Raw genomic sequence first — 20,515 nt, 5'->3', positions numbered from 1 at the left:
GCAAACATGACTCTAAGACACACAAGTTAAAGCAGCCTTGGGACACTTGCGTGCCCAAAGGCCTTGCATGTCTTCTAGCAGTGCCAGTGATGTGCAGCATCTCTCCCTCTCCAGTACTCACCTATTAGGCTTCTTTTTAACTGTCTAGAAAAGCCTCGGAAATGCCAAGTCAGCAGCATCTGCTCATCTGGTGTTGTTTTACAACTTTTTGCCTTGTTGTCTTTGCACTCTACTCAGGGCCTTGCTCAAATTTGGAGCGTTCTCTCTAGGCCCTCATTCATTCTACTTTTGTCCTGAGTTTTCTCACAGTAGATGTTGAGATGTTGTGTCAGCTTACCTACAACTTGCTTTCCCAGCACCTAGCAATTAAGAAAACATACTAAAAGTACAGAAAAAAAAGTAGTAACAAACTTAAGTCAAATGAAAGCAACCACTTTTTTTGCTTGCCGGGACTGAAAGGCTTTTTGGTTTGTAACTTTTGTTGGGAAGTACCTCATCTAAAAACAAGTTAAGGGAAAGAGCAACTTCCTTTTTTTCAATCCTCTCAGCTAAATCTCAGGCCGTGTGCAGAGTGCCCTCCTCATACTGCTATGTGAGCACCTTTGGAGTGCAAAGCCTAATACACACCATACCAATGCCTGTCAGATAGATGGGTCGAACAGATGATTTCCGGCAGGTCCGATCTGATTTCCGATCGTTTTTCTGATTGATTTGCATAGTAGTGATCGGAAATCCGAACGGAAATCCGATCGTGTCTGTCGGAAAGGATCTATCGGCCCATCTATCTGATGGGGAATTGCATGGTGTGCACCAGGCATACAAGAATGAGTATCTTTCAGGTGGTTGTTCCTTGTCAAGTGATTGATTGTAAGTCTCTCCTTGACAAAAGGACTGGAGTAAAGCCAACGGAAATCTGGGAAAAGCAGATAAGAAAAGTAGTATAGGAAAGATGAGTAAGATTGTAAGAAGGAGTGTTTTTCTCTTTCTTGGGGTGGTGAAGCACTTTTGCTGAAAAGTTGTTAAAAGAGGTTGTGTGAGTAAAAGTGAAGGGGAAAGCTGAGATGACATTTTCGTTTGTTAGCAAAGGGAGTGGGGAGTGGCATGTGAAAGAGGAAGTGATGGCCTGGTGATGGTTTGTAATCGTTTTGGAGGAGCTCTGCCTAGTAGAAAGTAAAAGGAGAAGCTTTGATCGCCCAACGTGGGGCTCGAACCCACGACCCTGAGATTAAGAGTCTCATGCTCTACCGACTGAGCTAGCCGGGCTTGTTTGCTTGAGCTGAAATGTCAAAAATTGCAAAATGGCGCCAGCCTCACCTTTGCCATCCGCACAGAAGAAGGCAATCTTGTATGGCCTGATTTGGCTGGCCACGTTTTTCAGCACCGAGCAACAGGGCAAGGCATTGGTGGTTCAGTGGTAGAATTCTCGCCTGCCACGCGGGAGGCCCGGGTTCGATTCCCGGCCAATGCAAATGCTAGGATTTTGGCACACCTCCACACTTTGCACTTCTCAAGCTTAAGACATCTCTGCAGGCCAGAAGCCATTTAAGGACATTTGCAAGAGTCACCGTGGCACTTGGCCACAGTGCTGGCTGACAGTCGAGAAGAGGGACACTAGTACCCAGCAAACATGACTCTAAGACACACAAGTTAAAGCAGCCTTGGGACACTTGCGTGCCCAAAGGCCTTGCATGTCTTCTAGCAGTGCCAGTGACGTGCAGCATCTCTCCCTCTCCAGTACTCACCTATTAGGCTTCTTTTTAACTGTCTAGAAAAGCCTCGGAAATGCCAAGTCAGCAGCATCTGCTCATCTGGTGTTGTTTTACAACTTTTTGCCTTGTTGTCTTTGCACTCTACTCAGGGCCTTGTTAAAATTTGGAGCGTTCTCTCTAGGCCCTCATTCATTCTACTTTTGTCCTGAGTTTTCTCACAGTAGATGTTGAGATGTTGTGTCAGCTTACCTACAACTTGCTTTCCCAGCACCTAGCAATTAAGAAAACATACTAAAAGTACAGAAAAAAAAGTAGTAACAAACTTAAGTCAAATGAAAGCAACCACTTTTTTTGCTTGCCGGGACTGAAAGGCTTTTTGGTTTGTAACTTTTGTTGGGAAGTACCTCATCTAAAAACAAGTTAAGGGAAAGAGCAACTTCCTTTTTTTCAATCCTCTCAGCTAAATCTCAGGCCGTGTGCAGAGTGCCCTCCTCATACTGCTATGTGAGCACCTTTGGAGTGCAAAGCCTAATACACACCATACCAATGCCTGTCAGATAGATGGGTCGAACAGATGATTTCCGGCAGGTCCGATCTGATTTCCGATCGTTTTTCTGATTGATTTGCATAGTAGTGATCGGAAATCCGAACGGAAATCCGATCGTGTCTGTCGGAAAGGATCTATCGTCCCATCTATCTGATGGGAAATTGCATGGTGTGCACCAGGCATACGAGAATGAGTATCTTTCAGGTGGTTGTTCCTTGTCAAGTGATTGATTGTAAGTCTCTCCTTGACAAAAGGACTGGAGTAAAGCCAACGGAAATCTGGGAAAAGCAGATAAGAAAAGTAGTATAGGAAAGATGAGTAAGATTGTAAGAAGGAGTGTTTTTCTCTTTCTTGGGGTGGTGAAGCACTTTTGCTGAAAAGTTGTTAAAAGAGGTTGTGTGAGTAAAAGTGAAGGGGAAAGCTGAGATGACATTTTCGTTTGTTAGCAAAGGGAGTGGGGAGTGGCATGTGAAAGAGGAAGTGATGGCCTGGTGATGGTTTGTAATCGTTTTGGAGGAGCTCTGCCTAGTAGAAAGTAAAAGGAAAAGCTTTGATCGCCCAACGTGGGGCTCGAACCCACGACCCTGAGATTAAGAGTCTCATGCTCTACCGACTGAGCTAGCCGGGCTTGCTTGCTTGAGCTGAAATGTCAAAAATTGCAAAATGGCGCCAGCCTTACCTTTGCCATCCGCACAGAAGAAGGCAATCTTGTATGGCCTGATTTGGCTGGCCACGTTTTTCAGCACCGAGCAACAGGGCAAGGCATTGGTGGTTCAGTGGTAGAATTCTCGCCTGCCACGCGGGAGGCCCGGGTTTGATTCCCGGCCAATGCAAATGCTAGGATTTTGGCACACCTCCACACTTTGCACTTCTCAAGCTTAAGACATCTCTGCAGGCCAGAAGCCATTTAAGGACACTTGCAAGAGTCACCGTGGCACTTGGCCACAGTGCTGGCTGACAGTCGAGAAGAGGGACCCTAGTACCCAGCAAACATGACTCTAAGACACACAAGTTAAAGCAGCCTTGGGACACTTGCGTGCCCAAAGGCCTTGCATGTCTTCTAGCAGTGCCAGTGACGTGCAGCATCTCTCCCTCTCCAGTACTCACCTATTAGGCTTCTTTTTAACTGTCTAGAAAAGCCTCGGAAATGCCAAGTCAGCAGCATCTGCTCATCTGGTGTTGTTTTACAACTTTTTGCCTTGTTGTCTTTGCACTCTACTCAGGGCCTTGCTCAAATTTGGAGCGTTCTCTCTAGGCCCTCATTCATTCTACTTTTGTCCTGAGTTTTCTCACAGTAGATGTTGAGATGTTGTGTCAGCTTACCTACAACTTGCTTTCCCAGCACCTAGCAATTAAGAAAACATACTAAAAGTACAGAAAAAAAAGTAGTAACAAACTTAAGTCAAATGAAAGCAACCACTTTTTTTGCTTGCCGGGACTGAAAGGCTTTTTGGTTTGTAACTTTTGTTGGGAAGTACCTCATCTAAAAACAAGTTAAGGGAAAGAGCAACTTCCTTTTTTTCAATCCTCTCAGCTAAATCTCAGGCCGTGTGCAGAGTGCCCTCCTCATACTGCTATGTGAGCACCTTTGGAGTGCAAAGCCTAATACACACCATACCAATGCCTGTCAGATAGATGGGTCGAACAGATGATTTCCGGCAGGTCCGATCTGATTTCCGATCGTTTTTCTGATGGATTTGCATAGTAGTGATCGGAAATCCGAACGGAAATCCGATCGTGTCTGTCGGAAAGGATCTATCGTCCCATCTATCTGATGGGAAATTGCATGGTGTGCACCAGGCATACGAGAATGAGTATCTTTCAGGTGGTTGTTCCTTGTCAAGTGATTGATTGTAAGTCTCTCCTTGACAAAAGGACTGGAGTAAAGCCAACGGAAATCTGGGAAAAGCAGATAAGAAAAGTAGTATAGGAAAGATGAGTAAGATTGTAAGAAGGAGTGTTTTTCTCTTTCTTGGGGTGGTGAAGCACTTTTGCTGAAAAGTTGTTAAAAGAGGTTGTGTGAGTAAAAGTGAAGGGGAAAGCTGAGATGACATTTTCGTTTGTTAGCAAAGGGAGTGGGGAGTGGCATGTGAAAGAGGAAGTGATGGCCTGGTGATGGTTTGTAATCGTTTTGGAGGAGCTCTGCCTAGTAGAAAGTAAAAGGAGAAGCTTTGATCGCCCAACATGGGGCTCGAACCCACGACCCTGAGATTAAGAGTCTCATGCTCTACCGACTGAGCTAGCCGGGCTTGCTTGCTTGAGCTGAAATGTCAAAAATTGCAAAATGGCACCAGCCTCACCTTTGCCATCCGCACAGAAGAAGACAGTCTTGTATGGCCTGATTTGGCTGGCCACGTTTTTCAGCACCGAGCAACAGGGCAAGGCTTTGGTGGTTCAGTGGTAGAATTCTCGCCTGCCACGCGGGAGGCCTGGGTTCGATTCCCGGCTAATGCAAATGCTAGGATTTTGGCACACCTCCACACTTTGCACTTCTCAAGCTTAAGACATCTCTGCAGGCCAGAAGCCATTTAAGGACATTTGCAAGAGTCACCGTGGCACTTGGCCACAGTGCTGGCTGACAGTCGAGAAGAGGGACACTAGTACCCAGCAAACATGACTCTAAGACACACAAGTTAAAGCAGCCTTGGGACACTTGCGTGCCCAAAGGCCTTGCATGTCTTCTAGCAGTGCCAGTGACGTGCAGCATCTCTCCCTCTCCAGTACTCACCTATTAGGCTTCTTTTTAACTGTCTAGAAAAGCCTCGGAAATGCCAAGTCAGCAGCATCTGCTCATCTGGTGTTGTTTTACAACTTTTTGCCTTGTTGTCTTTGCACTCTACTCAGGGCCTTGCTCAAATTTGGAACGTTCTCTCTAGGCCCTCATTCATTCTACTTTTGTCCTGAGTTTTCTCACAGTAGATGTTGAGATGTTGTGTCAGCTTACCTACAACTTGCTTTCCCAGCACCTAGCAATTAAGAAAACATACTAAAAGTACAGAAAAAAAAGTAGTAACAAACTTAAGTCAAATGAAAGCAACCACTTTTTTTGCTTGCCGGGACTGAAAGGCTTTTTGGTTTGTAACTTTTGTTGGGAAGTACCTCATCTAAAAACAAGTTAAGGGAAAGAGCAACTTCCTTTTTTTCAATCCTCTCAGCTAAATCTCAGGCCGTGTGCAGAGTGCCCTCCTCATACTGCTATGTGAGCACCTTTGGAGTGCAAAGCCTAATACACACCATACCAATGCCTGTCAGATAGATGGGTGGAACAGATGATTTCCGGCAGGTCCGATCTGATTTCCGATCGTTTTTCTGATGGATTTGCATAGTAGTGATCGGAAATCCGAACGGAAATCCGATCGTGTCTGTCGGAAAGGATCTATCGGCCCATCTATCTGATGGGGAATTGCATGGTGTGCACCAGGCATACGAGAATGAGTATCTTTCAGGTGGTTGTTCCTTGTCAAGTGATTGATTGTAAGTCTCTCCTTGACAAAAGGACTGGAGTAAAGCCAACGGAAATCTGGGAAAAGCAGATAAGAAAAGTAGTATAGGAAAGATGAGTAAGATTGTAAGAAGGAGTGTTTTTCTCTTTCTTGGGGTGGTGAAGCACTTTTGCTGAAAAGTTGTTAAAAGAGGTTGTGTGAGTAAAAGTGAAGGGGAAAGCTGAGATGACATTTTCGTTTGTTAGCAAAGGGAGTGGGGAGTGGCATGTGAAAGAGGAAGTGATGGCCTGGTGATGGTTTGTAATCGTTTTGGAGGAGCTCTGCCTAGTAGAAAGTAAAAGGAGAAGCTTTGATCGCCCAACGTGGGGCTCAAACCCACGACCCTGAGATTAAGAGTCTCATGCTCTACCGACTGAGCTAGCCAGGCTTGCTTGCTTGAGCTGAAATGTCAAAAATTGCAAAATGGCGCCAGCCTCACCTTTGCCATCCGCACAGAAGAAGGCAATCTTGTATGGCCTGATTTGGCTGGCCACGTTTTTCAGCACCGAGCAGCAGGGCAAGGCATTGGTGGTTCAGTGGTAGAATTCTCGCCTGCCATGCGGGAGGCCCGGGTTCGATTCCCGGCCAATGCAAATGCTAGGATTTTGGCACACCTCCACACTTTGCACTTCTCAAGCTTAAGACATCTCTGCAGGCCAGAAGCCATTTAAGGACATTTGCAAGAGTCACCGTGGCACTTGGCCACAGTGCTGGCTGACAGTCGAGAAGAGGGACCCTAGTACCCAGCAAACATGACTCTAAGACACACAAGTTAAAGCAGCCTTGGGACACTTGCGTGCCCAAAGGCCTTGCATGTCTTCTAGCAGTGCCAGTGATGTGCAGCATCTCTCCCTCTCCAGTACTCACCTATTAGGCTTCTTTTTAACTGTCTAGAAAAGCCTCGGAAATGCCAAGTCAGCAGCATCTGCTCATCTGGTGTTGTTTTACAACTTTTTGCCTTGTTGTCTTTGCACTCTACTCAGGGCCTTGCTCAAATTTGGAGCGTTCTCTCTAGGCCCTCATTAATTCTACTTTTGTCCTGAGTTTTCTCACAGTAGATGTTGAGATGTTGTGTCAGCTTACCTACAACTTGCTTTCCCAGCACCTAGCAATTAAGAAAACATACTAAAAGTACAGAAAAAAAAGTAGTAACAAACTTAAGTCAAATGAAAGCAACCACTTTTTTTGCTTGCCGGGACTGAAAGGCTTTTTGGTTTGTAACTTTTGTTGGGAAGTACCTCATCTAAAAACAAGTTAAGGGAAAGAGCAACTTCCTTTTTTTCAATCCTCTCAGCTAAATCTCAGGCCGTGTGCAGAGTGCCCTCCTCATACTGCTATGTGAGCACCTTTGGAGTGCAAAGCCTAATACACACCATACCAATGCCTGTCAGATAGATGGGTCGAACAGATGATTTCCGGCAGGTCCGATCTGATTTCCGATCGTTTTTCTGATTGATTTGCATAGTAGTGATCGGAAATCCGAACGGAAATCCGATCGTGTCTGTCGGAAAGGATCTATCGGCCCATCTATCTGATGGGGAATTGCATGGTGTGCACCAGGCATACAAGAATGAGTATCTTTCAGGTGGTTGTTCCTTGTCAAGTGATTGATTGTAAGTCTCTCCTTGACAAAAGGACTGGAGTAAAGCCAACGGAAATCTGGGAAAAGCAGATAAGAAAAGTAGTATAGGAAAGATGAGTAAGATTGTAAGAAGGAGTGTTTTTCTCTTTCTTGGGGTGGTGAAGCACTTTTGCTGAAAAGTTGTTAAAAGAGGTTGTGTGAGTAAAAGTGAAGGGGAAAGCTGAGATGACATTTTCGTTTGTTAGCAAAGGGAGTGGGGAGTGGCATGTGAAAGAGGAAGTGATGGCCTGGTGATGGTTTGTAATCGTTTTGGAGGAGCTCTGCCTAGTAGAAAGTAAAAGGAGAAGCTTTGATCGCCCAACGTGGGGCTCGAACCCACGACCCTGAGATTAAGAGTCTCATGCTCTACCGACTGAGCTAGCCGGGCTTGCTTGCTTGAGCTGAAATGTCAAAAATTGCAAAATGGCACCAGCCTCACCTTTGCCATCCGCACAGAAGAAGGCAATCTTGTATGGCCTGATTTGGCTGGCCACATTTTTCAGCACCGAGCAACAGGGCAAGGCATTGGTGGTTCAGTGGTAGAATTCTCGCCTGCCACGCAGGAGGCCCGGGTTCGATTCCCGGCCAATGCAAATGCTAGGATTTTGGCACACCTCCACACTTTGCACTTCTCAAGCTTAAGACATCTCTGCAGGCCAGAAGCCATTTAAGGACATTTGCAAGAGTCACCGTGGCACTTGGCCACAGTGCTGGCTGACAGTCGAGAAGAGGGACACTAGTACCCAGCAAACATGACTCTAAGACACACAAGTTAAAGCAGCCTTGGGACACTTGCGTGCCCAAAGGCCTTGCATGTCTTCTAGCAGTGCCAGTGACGTGCAGCATCTCTCCCTCTCCAGTACTCACCTATTAGGCTTCTTTTTAACTGTCTAGAAAAGCCTCGGAAATGCCAAGTCAGCAGCATCTGCTCATCTGGTGTTGTTTTACAACTTTTTGCCTTGTTGTCTTTGCACTCTACTCAGGGCCTTGTTAAAATTTGGAGCGTTCTCTCTAGGCCCTCATTCATTCTACTTTTGTCCTGAGTTTTCTCACAGTAGATGTTGAGATGTTGTGTCAGCTTACCTACAACTTGCTTTCCCAGCACCTAGCAATTAAGAAAACATACTAAAAGTACAGAAAAAAAAGTAGTAACAAACTTAAGTCAAATGAAAGCAACCACTTTTTTTGCTTGCCGGGACTGAAAGGCTTTTTGGTTTGTAACTTTTGTTGGGAAGTACCTCATCTAAAAACAAGTTAAGGGAAAGAGCAACTTCCTTTCTTTCAATCCTCTCAGCTAAATCTCAGGCCGTGTGCAGAGTGCCCTCCTCATACTGCTATGTGAGCACCTTTGGAGTGCAAAGCCTAATACACACCATACCAATGCCTGTCAGATAGATGGGTCGAACAGATGATTTCCGGCAGGTCCGATCTGATTTCCGATCGTTTTTCTGATTGATTTGCATAGTAGTGATCGGAAATCCGAACGGAAATCTGATCGTGTCTGTCGGAAAGGATCTATCGGCCCATCTATCTGATGGGGAATTGCATGGTGTGCACCAGGCATACGAGAATGAGTATCTTTCAGGTGGTTGTTCCTTGTCAAGTGATTGATTGTAAGTCTCTCCTTGACAAAAGGACTGGAGTAAAGCCAATGGAAATCTGGGAAAAGCAGATAAGAAAAGTAGTATAGGAAAGATGAGTAAGATTGTAAGAAGGAGTGTTTTTCTCTTTCTTGGGGTGGTGAAGCACTTTTGCTGAAAAGTTGTTAAAAGAGGTTGTGTGAGTAAAAGTGAAGGGGAAAGCTGAGATGACATTTTCGTTTGTTAGCAAAGGGAGTGGGGAGTGGCATGTGAAAGAGGAAGTGATGGCCTGGTGATGGTTTGTAATCGTTTTGGAGGAGCTCTGCCTAGTAGAAAGTAAAAGGAGAAGCTTTGATCGCCCAACGTGGGGCTCAAACCCACGACCCTGAGATTAAGAGTCTCATGCTCTACCGACTGAGCTAGCCGGGCTTGTTTGCTTGAGCTGAAATGTCAAAAATTGCAAAATGGCGCCAGCCTCACCTTTGCCATCCGCACAGAAGAAGGCAATCTTGTATGGCCTGATTTGGCTGGCCACGTTTTTCAGCACCGAGCAACAGGGCAAGGCATTGGTGGTTCAGTGGTAGAATTCTCGCCTGCCACGCGGGAGGCCCGGGTTCGATTCCCGGCCAATGCAAATGCTAGGATTTTGGCACACCTCCACACTTTGCACTTCTCAAGCTTAAGACATCTCTGCAGGCCAGAAGCCATTTAAGGACATTTGCAAGAGTCACCGTGGCACTTGGCCACAGTGCTGGCTGACAGTCGAGAAGAGGGACACTAGTACCCAGCAAACATGACTCTAAGACACACAAGTTAAAGCAGCCTTGGGACACTTGCGTGCCCAAAGGCCTTGCATGTCTTCTAGCAGTGCCAGTGACGTGCAGCATCTCTCCCTCTCCAGTACTCACCTATTAGGCTTCTTTTTAACTGTCTAGAAAAGCCTCGGAAATGCCAAGTCAGCAGCATCTGCTCATCTGGTGTTGTTTTACAACTTTTTGCCTTGTTGTCTTTGCACTCTACTCAGGGCCTTGTTAAAATTTGGAGCGTTCTCTCTAGGCCCTCATTCATTCTACATTTGTCCTGAGTTTTCTCACAGTAGATGTTGAGATGTTGTGTCAGCTTACCTACAACTTGCTTTCCCAGCACCTAGCAATTAAGAAAACATACTAAAAGTACAGAAAAAAAAGTAGTAACAAACTTAAGTCAAATGAAAGCAACCACTTTTTTTGCTTGCCGGGACTGAAAGGCTTTTTGGTTTGTAACTTTTGTTGGGAAGTACCTCATCTAAAAACAAGTTAAGGGAAAGAGCAACTTCCTTTTTTTCAATCCTCTCAGCTAAATCTCAGGCCGTGTGCAGAGTGCCCTCCTCATACTGCTATGTGAGCACCTTTGGAGTGCAAAGCCTAATACACACCATACCAATGCCTGTCAGATAGATGGGTCGAACAGATGATTTCCGGCAGGTCCGATCTGATTTCCGATCGTTTTTCTGATTGATTTGCATAGTAGTGATCGGAAATCCGAACGGAAATCCGATCGTGTCTGTCGGAAAGGATCTATCGTCCCATCTATCTGATGGGAAATTGCATGGTGTGCACCAGGCATACGAGAATGAGTATCTTTCAGGTGGTTGTTCCTTGTCAAGTGATTGATTGTAAGTCTCTCCTTGACAAAAGGACTGGAGTAAAGCCAACGGAAATCTGGGAAAAGCAGATAAGAAAAGTAGTATAGGAAAGATGAGTAAGATTGTAAGAAGGAGTGTTTTTCTCTTTCTTGGGGTGGTGAAGCACTTTTGCTGAAAAGTTGTTAAAAGAGGTTGTGTGAGTAAAAGTGAAGGGGAAAGCTGAGATGACATTTTCGTTTGTTAGCAAAGGGAGTGGGGAGTGGCATGTGAAAGAGGAAGTGATGGCCTGGTGATGGTTTGTAATCGTTTTGGAGGAGCTCTGCCTAGTAGAAAGTAAAAGGAAAAGCTTTGATCGCCCAACGTGGGGCTCGAACCCACGACCCTGAGATTAAGAGTCTCATGCTCTACCGACTGAGCTAGCCGGGCTTGCTTGCTTGAGCTGAAATGTCAAAAATTGCAAAATGGCGCCAGCCTTACCTTTGCCATCCGCACAGAAGAAGGCAATCTTGTATGGCCTGATTTGGCTGGCCACGTTTTTCAGCACCGAGCAACAGGGCAAGGCATTGGTGGTTCAGTGGTAGAATTCTCGCCTGCCACGCGGGAGGCCCGGGTTTGATTCCCGGCCAATGCAAATGCTAGGATTTTGGCACACCTCCACACTTTGCACTTCTCAAGCTTAAGACATCTCTGCAGGCCAGAAGCCATTTAAGGACACTTGCAAGAGTCACCGTGGCACTTGGCCACAGTGCTGGCTGACAGTCGAGAAGAGGGACCCTAGTACCCAGCAAACATGACTCTAAGACACACAAGTTAAAGCAGCCTTGGGACACTTGCGTGCCCAAAGGCCTTGCATGTCTTCTAGCAGTGCCAGTGACGTGCAGCATCTCTCCCTCTCCAGTACTCACCTATTAGGCTTCTTTTTAACTGTCTAGAAAAGCCTCGGAAATGCCAAGTCAGCAGCATCTGCTCATCTGGTGTTGTTTTACAACTTTTTGCCTTGTTGTCTTTGCACTCTACTCAGGGCCTTGCTCAAATTTGGAGCGTTCTCTCTAGGCCCTCATTCATTCTACTTTTGTCCTGAGTTTTCTCACAGTAGATGTTGAGATGTTGTGTCAGCTTACCTACAACTTGCTTTCCCAGCACCTAGCAATTAAGAAAACATACTAAAAGTACAGAAAAAAAAGTAGTAACAAACTTAAGTCAAATGAAAGCAACCACTTTTTTTGCTTGCCGGGACTGAAAGGCTTTTTGGTTTGTAACTTTTGTTGGGAAGTACCTCATCTAAAAACAAGTTAAGGGAAAGAGCAACTTCCTTTTTTTCAATCCTCTCAGCTAAATCTCAGGCCGTGTGCAGAGTGCCCTCCTCATACTGCTATGTGAGCACCTTTGGAGTGCAAAGCCTAATACACACCATACCAATGCCTGTCAGATAGATGGGTCGAACAGATGATTTCCGGCAGGTCCGATCTGATTTCCGATCGTTTTTCTGATGGATTTGCATAGTAGTGATCGGAAATCCGAACGGAAATCCGATCGTGTCTGTCGGAAAGGATCTATCGTCCCATCTATCTGATGGGAAATTGCATGGTGTGCACCAGGCATACGAGAATGAGTATCTTTCAGGTGGTTGTTCCTTGTCAAGTGATTGATTGTAAGTCTCTCCTTGACAAAAGGACTGGAGTAAAGCCAACGGAAATCTGGGAAAAGCAGATAAGAAAAGTAGTATAGGAAAGATGAGTAAGATTGTAAGAAGGAGTGTTTTTCTCTTTCTTGGGGTGGTGAAGCACTTTTGCTGAAAAGTTGTTAAAAGAGGTTGTGTGAGTAAAAGTGAAGGGGAAAGCTGAGATGACATTTTCGTTTGTTAGCAAAGGGAGTGGGGAGTGGCGAGTGGCATGTGAAAGAGGAAGTGATGGCCTGGTGATGGTTTGTAATCGTTTTGGAGGAGCTCTGCCTAGTAGAAAGTAAAAGGAGAAGCTTTGATCGCCCAACATGGGGCTCGAACCCACGACCCTGAGATTAAGAGTCTCATGCTCTACCGACTGAGCTAGCCGGGCTTGCTTGCTTGAGCTGAAATGTCAAAAATTGCAAAATGGCACCAGCCTCACCTTTGCCATCCGCACAGAAGAAGACAGTCTTGTATGGCCTGATTTGGCTGGCCACGTTTTTCAGCACCGAGCAACAGGGCAAGGCATTGGTGGTTCAGTGGTAGAATTCTCGCCTGCCACGCGGGAGGCCTGGGTTCGATTCCCGGCTAATGCAAATGCTAGGATTTTGGCACACCTCCACACTTTGCACTTCTCAAGCTTAAGACATCTCTGCAGGCCAGAAGCCATTTAAGGACATTTGCAAGAGTCACCGTGGCACTTGGCCACAGTGCTGGCTGACAGTCGAGAAGAGGGACACTAGTACCCAGCAAACATGACTCTAAGACACACAAGTTAAAGCAGCCTTGGGACACTTGCGTGCCCAAAGGCCTTGCATGTCTTCTAGCAGTGCCAGTGACGTGCAGCATCTCTCCCTCTCCAGTACTCACCTATTAGGCTTCTTTTTAACTGTCTAGAAAAGCCTCGGAAATGCCAAGTCAGCAGCATCTGCTCATCTGGTGTTGTTTTACAACTTTTTGCCTTGTTGTCTTTGCACTCTACTCAGGGCCTTGCTCAAATTTGGAACGTTCTCTCTAGGCCCTCATTCATTCTACTTTTGTCCTGAGTTTTCTCACAGTAGATGTTGAGATGTTGTGTCAGCTTACCTACAACTTGCTTTCCCAGCACCTAGCAATTAAGAAAACATACTAAAAGTACAGAAAAAAAAGTAGTAACAAACTTAAGTCAAATGAAAGCAACCACTTTTTTTGCTTGCCGGGACTGAAAGGCTTTTTGGTTTGTAACTTTTGTTGGGAAGTACCTCATCTAAAAACAAGTTAAGGGAAAGAGCAACTTCCTTTTTTTCAATCCTCTCAGCTAAATCTCAGGCCGTGTGCAGAGTGCCCTCCTCATACTGCTATGTGAGCACCTTTGGAGTGCAAAGCCTAATACACACCATACCAATGCCTGTCAGATAGATGGGTGGAACAGATGATTTCCGGCAGGTCCGATCTGATTTCCGATCGTTTTTCTGATTGATTTGCATAGTAGTGATCGGAAATCCGAACGGAAATCCGATCGTGTCTGTCGGAAAGGATCTATCGGCCCATCTATCTGATGGGGAATTGCATGGTGTGCACCAGGCATACGAGAATGAGTATCTTTCAGGTGGTTGTTCCTTGTCAAGTGATTGATTGTAAGTCTCTCCTTGACAAAAGGACTGGAGTAAAGCCAACGGAAATCTGGGAAAAGCAGATAAGAAAAGTAGTATAGGAAAGATGAGTAAGATTGTAAGAAGGAGTGTTTTTCTCTTTCTTGGGGTGGTGAAGCACTTTTGCTGAAAAGTTGTTAAAAGAGGTTGTGTGAGTAAAAGTGAAGGGGAAAGCTGAGATGACATTTTCGTTTGTTAGCAAAGGGAGTGGGGAGTGGCATGTGAAAGAGGAAGTGATGGCCTGGTGATGGTTTGTAATCGTTTTGGAGGAGCTCTGCCTAGTAGAAAGTAAAAGGAGAAGCTTTGATCGCCCAACGTGGGGCTCAAACCCACGACCCTGAGATTAAGAGTCTCATGCTCTACCGACTGAGCTAGCCAGGCTTGCTTGCTTGAGCTGAAATGTCAAAAATTGCAAAATGGCGCCAGCCTCACCTTTGCCATCCGCACAGAAGAAGGCAATCTTGTATGGCCTGATTTGGCTGGCCACGTTTTTCAGCACCGAGCAGCAGGGCAAGGCATTGGTGGTTCAGTGGTAGAATTCTCGCCTGCCATGCGGGAGGCCCGGGTTCGATTCCCGGCCAATGCAAATGCTAGGATTTTGGCACACCTCCACACTTTGCACTTCTCAAGCTTAAGACATCTCTGCAGGCCAGAAGCCATTTAAGGACATTTGCAAGAGTCACCGTGGCACTTGGCCACAGTGCTGGCTGACAGTCGAGAAGAGGGACCCTAGTACCCAGCAAACATGACTCTAAGACACACAAGTTAAAGCAGCCTTGGGACACTTGCGTGCCCAAAGGCCTTGCATGTCTTCTAGCAGTGCCAGTGACGTGCAGCATCTCTCCCTCTCCAGTACTCACCTATTAGGCTTCTTTTTAACTGTCTAGAAAAGCCTCGGAAATGCCAAGTCAGCAGCATCTGCTCATCTGGTGTTGTTTTACAACTTTTTGCCTTGTTGTCTTTGCACTCTACTCAGGGCCTTGCTCAAATTTGGAGCGTTCTCTCTAGGCCCTCATTCATTCTACTTTTGTCCTGAGTTTTCTCACAGTAGATGTTGAGATGTTGTGTCAGCTTACCTACAACTTGCTTTCCCAGCACCTAGCAATTAAGAAAACATACTAAAAGTACAGAAAAAAAAGTAGTAACAAACTTAAGTCAAATGAAAGCAACCACTTTTTTTGCTTGCCGGGACTGAAAGGCTTTTTGGTTTGTAACTTTTGTTGGGAAGTACCTCATCTAAAAACAAGTTAAGGGAAAGAGCAACTTCCTTTCTTTCAATCCTCTCAGCTAAATCTCAGGCCGTGTGCAGAGTGCCCTCCTCATACTGCTATGTGAGCACCTTTGGAGTGCAAAGCCTAATACACACCATACCAATGCCTGTCAGATAGATGGGTCGAACAGATGATTTCTGGCAGGTCCGATCTGATTTCCGATCGTTTTTCTGATTGATTTGCATAGTAGTGATCGGAAATCCGAACGGAAATCTGATCGTGTCTGTCGGAAAGGATCTATCGGCCCATCTATCTGATGGGGAATTGCATGGTGTGCACCAGGCATACGAGAATGAGTATCTTTCAGGTGGTTGTTCCTTGTCAAGTGATTGATTGTAAGTCTCTCCTTGACAAAAGGACTGGAGTAAAGCCAATGGAAATCTGGGAAAAGCAGATAAGAAAAGTAGTATAGGAAAGATGAGTAAGATTGTAAGAAGGAGTGTTTTTCTCTTTCTTGGGGTGGTGAAGCACTTTTGCTGAAAAGTTGTTAAAAGAGGTTGTGTGAGTAAAAGTGAAGGGGAAAGCTGAGATGACATTTTCGTTTGTTAGCAAAGGGAGTGGGGAGTGGCATGTGAAAGAGGAAGTGATGGCCTGGTGATGGTTTGTAATCGTTTTGGAGGAGCTCTGCCTAGTAGAAAGTAAAAGGAGAAGCTTTGATCGCCCAACGTGGGGCTCAAACCCACGACCCTGAGATTAAGAGTCTCATGCTCTACCGACTGAGCTAGCCGGGCTTGTTTGCTTGAGCTGAAATGTCAAAAATTGCAAAATGGCGCCAGCCTCACCTTTGCCATCCGCACAGAAGAAGGCAATCTTGTATGGCCTGATTTGGCTGGCCACGTTTTTCAGCACCGAGCAACAGGGCAAGGCATTGGTGGTTCAGTGGTAGAATTCTCGCCTGCCACGCGGGAGGCCTGGGTTCGATTCCCGGCCAATGCAAATGCTAGGATTTTGGCACACCTCCACACTTTGCACTTCTCAAGCTTAAGACATCTCTGCAGGCCAGAAGCCATTTAAGGACATTTGCAAGAGTCACCGTGGCACTTGGCCACAGTGCTGGCTGACAGTCGAGAAGAGGGACACTAGTACCCAGCAAACATGACTCTAAGACACACAAGTTAAAGCAGCCTTGGGACACTTGCGTGCCCAAAGGCCTTGCATGTCTTCTAGCAGTGCCAGTGACGTGCAGCATCTCTCCCTCTCCAGTACTCACCTATTAGGCTTCTTTTTAACTGTCTAGAAAAGCCTCGGAAATGCCAAGTCAGCAGCATCTGCTCATCTGGTGTTGTTTTACAACTTTTTGCCTTGTTGTCTTTGCACTCTACTCAGGGCCTTGTTAAAATTTGGAGCGTTCTCTCTAGGCCCTCATTCATTCTACTTTTGTCCTGAGTTTTCTCACAGTAGATGTTGAGATGTTGTGTCAGCTTACCTACAACTTGCTTTCCCAGCACCTAGCAATTAAGAAAACATACTAAAAGTACAGAAAAAAAAGTAGTAACAAACTTAAGTCAAATGAAAGCAACCACTTTTTTTGCTTGCCGGGACTGAAAGGCTTTTTGGTTTGTAACTTTTGTTGGGAAGTACCTCATCTAAAAACAAGTTAAGGGAAAGAGCAACTTCCTTTTTTTCAATCCTCTCAGCTAAATCTCAGGCCGTGTGCAGAGTGCCCTCCTCATACTGCTATGTGAGCACCTTTGGAGTGCAAAGCCTAATACACACCATACCAATGCCTGTCAGATAGATGGGTCGAACAGATGATTTCCGGCAGGTCCGATCTGATTTCCGATCGTTTTTCTGATGGATTTGCATAGTAGTGATCGGAAATCCGAACGGAAATCCGATCGTGTCTGTCGGAAAGGATCTATCGGCCCATCTATCTGATGGGGAATTGCATGGTGTGCACCAGGCATACGAGAATGAGTATCTTTCAGGTGGTTGTTCCTTGTCAAGTGATTGATTGTAAGTCTCTCCTTGACAAAAGGACTGGAGTAAAGCCAACGGAAATCTGGGAAAAGCAGATAAGAAAAGTAGTATAGGAAAGATGAGTAAGATTGTAAGAAGGAGTGTTTTTCTCTTTCTTGGGGTGGTGAAGCACTTTTGCTGAAAAGTTGTTAAAAGAGGTTGTGTGAGTAAAAGTGAAGGGGAAAGCTGAGATGACATTTTCGTTTGTTAGCAAAGGGAGTGGGGAGTGGCATGTGAAAGAGGAAGTGATGGCCTGGTGATGGTTTGTAATCGTTTTGGAGGAGCTCTGCCTAGTAGAAAGTAAAAGGAGAAGCTTTGATCGCCCAACGTGGGGCTCGAACCCACGACCCTGAGATTAAGAGTCTCATGCTCTACCGACTGAGCTAGCCGGGCTTGCTTGCTTGAGCTGAAATGTCAAAAATTGCAAAATGGCACCAGCCTCACCTTTGCCATCCGCACAGAAGAAGGCAATCTTGTATGGCCTGATTTGGCTGGCCACATTTTTCAGCACCGAGCAACAGGGCAAGGCATTGGTGGTTCAGTGGTAGAATTCTCGCCTGCCACGCAGGAGGCCCGGGTTCGATTCCCGGCCAATGCAAATGCTAGGATTTTGGCACACCTCCACACTTTGCACTTCTCAAGCTTAAGACATCTCTGCAGGCCAGAAGCCATTTAAGGACATTTGCAAGAGTCACCGTGGCACTTGGCCACAGTGCTGGCTGACAGTCGAGAAGAGGGACACTAGTACCCAGCAAACATGACTCTAAGACACACAAGTTAAAGCAGCCTTGGGACACTTGCGTGCCCAAAGGCCTTGCATGTCTTCTAGCAGTGCCAGTGACGTGCAGCATCTCTCCCTCTCCAGTACTCACCTATTAGGCTTCTTTTTAACTGTCTAGAAAAGCCTCGGAAATGCCAAGTCAGCAGCATCTGCTCATCTGGTGTTGTTTTACAACTTTTTGCCTTGTTGTCTTTGCACTCTACTCAGGGCCTTGCTCAAATTTGGAGCGTTCTCTCTAGGCCCTCATTCATTCTTCTTTTGTCCTGAGTTTTCTCACAGTAGATGTTGAGATGTTGTGTCAGCTTACCTACAACTTGCTTTCCCAGCACCTAGCAATTAAGAAAACATACTAAAAGTACAGAAAAAAAAGTAGTAACAAACTTAAGTCAAATGAAAGCAACCACTTTTTTTGCTTGCCGGGACTGAAAGGCTTTTTGGTTTGTAACTTTTGTTGGGAAGTACCTCATCTAAAAACAAGTTAAGGGAAAGAGCAACTTCCTTTCTTTCAATCCTCTCAGCTAAATCTCAGGCCGTGTGCAGAGTGCCCTCCTCATATTGCTATGTGAGCACCTTTGGAGTGCAAAGCCTAATACACACCATACCAATGCCTGTCAGATAGATGGGTCGAACAGATGATTTCCGGCAGGTCCGATCTGATTTCCGATCGTTTTTCTGATTGATTTGCATAGTAGTGATCGGAAATCCGAACGGAAATCTGATCGTGTCTGTCGGAAAGGATCTATCGGCCCATCTATCTGATGGGGAATTGCATGGTGTGCACCAGGCATACGAGAATGAGTATCTTTCAGGTGGTTGTTCCTTGTCAAGTGATTGATTGTAAGTCTCTCCTTGACAAAAGGACTGGAGTAAAGCCAATGGAAATCTGGGAAAAGCAGATAAGAAAAGTAGTATAGGAAAGATGAGTAAGATTGTAAGAAGGAGTGTTTTTCTCTTTCTTGGGGTGGTGAAGCACTTTTGCTGAAAAGTTGTTAAAAGAGGTTGTGTGAGTAAAAGTGAAGGGGAAAGCTGAGATGACATTTTCGTTTGTTAGCAAAGGGAGTGGGGAGTGGCATGTGAAAGAGGAAGTGATGGCCTGGTGATGGTTTGTAATCGTTTTGGAGGAGCTCTGCCTAGTAGAAAGTAAAAGGAGAAGCTTTGATCGCCCAACGTGGGGCTCGAACCCACGACCCTGAGATTAAGAGTCTCATGCTCTACCGACTGAGCTAGCCGGGCTTGTTTGCTTGAGCTGAAATGTCAAAAATTGCAAAATGGCGCCAGCCTCACCTTTGCCATCCGCACAGAAGAAGGCAATCTTGTATGGCCTGATTTGGCTGGCCACGTTTTTCAGCACCGAGCAACAGGGCAAGGCATTGGTGGTTCAGTGGTAGAATTCTCGCCTGCCACGCGGGAGACCCGGGTTCGATTCCCGGCCAATGCAAATGCTAGGATTTTGGCACACCTCCACACTTTGCACTTCTCAAGCTTAAGACATCTCTGCAGGCCAGAAGCCATTTAAGGACATTTGCAAGAGTCACCGTGGCACTTGGCCACAGTGCTGGCTGACAGTCGAGAAGAGGGACACTAGTACCCAGCAAACATGACTCTAAGACACACAAGTTAAAGCAGCCTTGGGACACTTGCGTGCCCAAAGGCCTTGCATGTCTTCTAGCAGTGCCAGTGACGTGCAGCATCTCTCCCTCTCCAGTACTCACCTATTAGGCTTCTTTTTAACTGTCTAGAAAAGCCTCGGAAATGCCAAGTCAGCAGCATCTGCTCATCTGGTGTTGTTTTACAACTTTTTGCCTTGTTGTCTTTGCACTCTACTCAGGGCCTTGCTCAAATTTGGAGCGTTCTCTCTAGGCCCTCATTCATTCTACTTTTGTCCTGAGTTTTCTCACAGTAGATGTTGAGATGTTGTGTCAGCTTACCTACAACTTGCTTTCCCAGCACCTAGCAATTAAGAAAACATACTAAAAGTACAGAAAAAAAAGTAGTAACAAACTTAAGTCAAATGAAAGCAACCACTTTTTTTGCTTGCCGGGACTGAAAGGCTTTTTGGTTTGTAACTTTTGTTGGGAAGTACCTCATCTAAAAACAAGTTAAGGGAAAGAGCAACTTCCTTTCTTTCAATCCTCTCAGCTAAATCTCAGGCCGTGTGCAGAGTGCCCTCCTCATACTGCTATGTGAGCACCTTTGGAGTGCAAAGCCTAATACACACCATACCAATGCCTGTCAGATAGATGGGTCGAACAGATGATTTCCGGCAGGTCCGATCTGATTTCCGATCGTTTTTCTGATTGATTTGCATAGTAGTGATCGGAAATCCGAACGGAAATCTGATCGTGTCTGTCGGAAAGGATCTATCGGCCCATCTATCTGATGGGGAATTGCATGGTGTGCACCAGGCATACGAGAATGAGTATCTTTCAGGTGGTTGTTCCTTGTCAAGTGATTGATTGTAAGTCTCTCCTTGACAAAAGGACTGGAGTAAAGCCAATGGAAATCTGGGAAAAGCAGATAAGAAAAGTAGTATAGGAAAGATGAGTAAGATTGTAAGAAGGAGTGTTTTTCTCTTTCTTGGGGTGGTGAAGCACTTTTGCTGAAAAGTTGTTAAAAGAGGTTGTGTGAGTAAAAGTGAAGGGGAAAG

General features: G+C 45.7%; 17 non-coding genes across 17 annotated transcripts; 9 read left to right on the top strand and 8 right to left on the bottom strand.

Annotated features, from left to right (window-relative positions):
* Positions 1–1,190: 1,190 nt before the first annotated feature.
* Positions 1,191–1,263, bottom strand: TRNAK-CUU (transfer RNA lysine (anticodon CUU)). The gene has a single exon. It is a non-coding gene; the product is annotated as a tRNA-Lys (tRNA).
* Positions 1,264–1,397: 134 nt separating this feature from the next.
* On the top strand, positions 1,398–1,468 carry TRNAG-GCC (transfer RNA glycine (anticodon GCC)). Its single transcript has one exon. It is a non-coding gene; the product is annotated as a tRNA-Gly (tRNA).
* A 1,343-nt stretch (positions 1,469–2,811) lies between these two features.
* TRNAK-CUU (transfer RNA lysine (anticodon CUU)) lies at positions 2,812–2,884 on the bottom strand. Its single transcript has one exon. It is a non-coding gene; the product is annotated as a tRNA-Lys (tRNA).
* Positions 2,885–3,018: 134 nt separating this feature from the next.
* TRNAG-GCC (transfer RNA glycine (anticodon GCC)) lies at positions 3,019–3,089 on the top strand. Its single transcript has one exon. It is a non-coding gene; the product is annotated as a tRNA-Gly (tRNA).
* A 1,343-nt stretch (positions 3,090–4,432) lies between these two features.
* Positions 4,433–4,505, bottom strand: TRNAK-CUU (transfer RNA lysine (anticodon CUU)). Its single transcript has one exon. It is a non-coding gene; the product is annotated as a tRNA-Lys (tRNA).
* Positions 4,506–6,260: 1,755 nt separating this feature from the next.
* TRNAG-GCC (transfer RNA glycine (anticodon GCC)) lies at positions 6,261–6,331 on the top strand. Its single transcript has one exon. It is a non-coding gene; the product is annotated as a tRNA-Gly (tRNA).
* Positions 6,332–7,674: 1,343 nt separating this feature from the next.
* On the bottom strand, positions 7,675–7,747 carry TRNAK-CUU (transfer RNA lysine (anticodon CUU)). Its single transcript has one exon. It is a non-coding gene; the product is annotated as a tRNA-Lys (tRNA).
* Positions 7,748–9,502: 1,755 nt separating this feature from the next.
* TRNAG-GCC (transfer RNA glycine (anticodon GCC)) lies at positions 9,503–9,573 on the top strand. The gene has a single exon. It is a non-coding gene; the product is annotated as a tRNA-Gly (tRNA).
* A 1,343-nt stretch (positions 9,574–10,916) lies between these two features.
* Positions 10,917–10,989, bottom strand: TRNAK-CUU (transfer RNA lysine (anticodon CUU)). The gene has a single exon. It is a non-coding gene; the product is annotated as a tRNA-Lys (tRNA).
* A 134-nt stretch (positions 10,990–11,123) lies between these two features.
* TRNAG-GCC (transfer RNA glycine (anticodon GCC)) lies at positions 11,124–11,194 on the top strand. The gene has a single exon. It is a non-coding gene; the product is annotated as a tRNA-Gly (tRNA).
* A 1,350-nt stretch (positions 11,195–12,544) lies between these two features.
* On the bottom strand, positions 12,545–12,617 carry TRNAK-CUU (transfer RNA lysine (anticodon CUU)). The gene has a single exon. It is a non-coding gene; the product is annotated as a tRNA-Lys (tRNA).
* Positions 12,618–12,751: 134 nt separating this feature from the next.
* TRNAG-GCC (transfer RNA glycine (anticodon GCC)) lies at positions 12,752–12,822 on the top strand. Its single transcript has one exon. It is a non-coding gene; the product is annotated as a tRNA-Gly (tRNA).
* A 1,550-nt stretch (positions 12,823–14,372) lies between these two features.
* Positions 14,373–14,443, top strand: TRNAG-GCC (transfer RNA glycine (anticodon GCC)). The gene has a single exon. It is a non-coding gene; the product is annotated as a tRNA-Gly (tRNA).
* Positions 14,444–15,993: 1,550 nt separating this feature from the next.
* On the top strand, positions 15,994–16,064 carry TRNAG-GCC (transfer RNA glycine (anticodon GCC)). The gene has a single exon. It is a non-coding gene; the product is annotated as a tRNA-Gly (tRNA).
* Positions 16,065–17,407: 1,343 nt separating this feature from the next.
* On the bottom strand, positions 17,408–17,480 carry TRNAK-CUU (transfer RNA lysine (anticodon CUU)). The gene has a single exon. It is a non-coding gene; the product is annotated as a tRNA-Lys (tRNA).
* A 1,548-nt stretch (positions 17,481–19,028) lies between these two features.
* Positions 19,029–19,101, bottom strand: TRNAK-CUU (transfer RNA lysine (anticodon CUU)). The gene has a single exon. It is a non-coding gene; the product is annotated as a tRNA-Lys (tRNA).
* A 134-nt stretch (positions 19,102–19,235) lies between these two features.
* Positions 19,236–19,306, top strand: TRNAG-GCC (transfer RNA glycine (anticodon GCC)). Its single transcript has one exon. It is a non-coding gene; the product is annotated as a tRNA-Gly (tRNA).
* Positions 19,307–20,515: the final 1,209 nt, after the last annotated feature.

The sequence above is a fragment of the Hyperolius riggenbachi genome, chromosome 4, assembly GCF_040937935.1.
Source record: "Hyperolius riggenbachi isolate aHypRig1 chromosome 4, aHypRig1.pri, whole genome shotgun sequence".
Lineage (NCBI taxonomy): Eukaryota > Metazoa > Chordata > Amphibia > Anura > Hyperoliidae > Hyperolius > Hyperolius riggenbachi.
Note: the sequence above shows the minus strand (reverse complement) of the source record. Positions and strands in the feature narration are given on the sequence as shown.